The sequence below is a fragment of the Sinocyclocheilus anshuiensis genome, unplaced genomic scaffold (assembly GCF_001515605.1).
Source record: "Sinocyclocheilus anshuiensis isolate Anshui unplaced genomic scaffold, SAMN03320099.WGS_v1.1 scaffold655, whole genome shotgun sequence".
In the NCBI taxonomy this organism is placed as follows: Eukaryota; Metazoa; Chordata; class Actinopteri; order Cypriniformes; family Cyprinidae; genus Sinocyclocheilus; species Sinocyclocheilus anshuiensis.
Window position 1 is genome coordinate 195288 of NW_015548221.1, and position 400 is coordinate 195687.

Here is a 400-nt window from a genome sequence, read left to right on the forward strand (position 1 = left end):
AAAGTAGACATGTTACTTTGTAGCTAAATATGCTAAATATGCTTCCAATATTAATAAATATTATAAAATATGTATTAATGATTATTAACAATAGTGTAAGTAGTGTAAGTAGTGTGTTTTTACAGTGTTCGTTTTGTTCCTAGAAGTAGCCTATTTCAGGTCCAACTGTCCTATTCATTCATTCATTTATCTCAAATAGCCTACACTATTCGTTTATATATGCACGAGCACCACATGGCCATAATAATATTGAGATTTTAAAATAAAAGCACCCCCATCCACATCGAGAATGACAACACATACAGTAAATACTCTCATAAGAAGGAAAATGGCCCAGTTTGGCCCAGGAATCGTTAGTAATCAATAGTGTGAAGCACACGGGGATATATTGAGTACACTT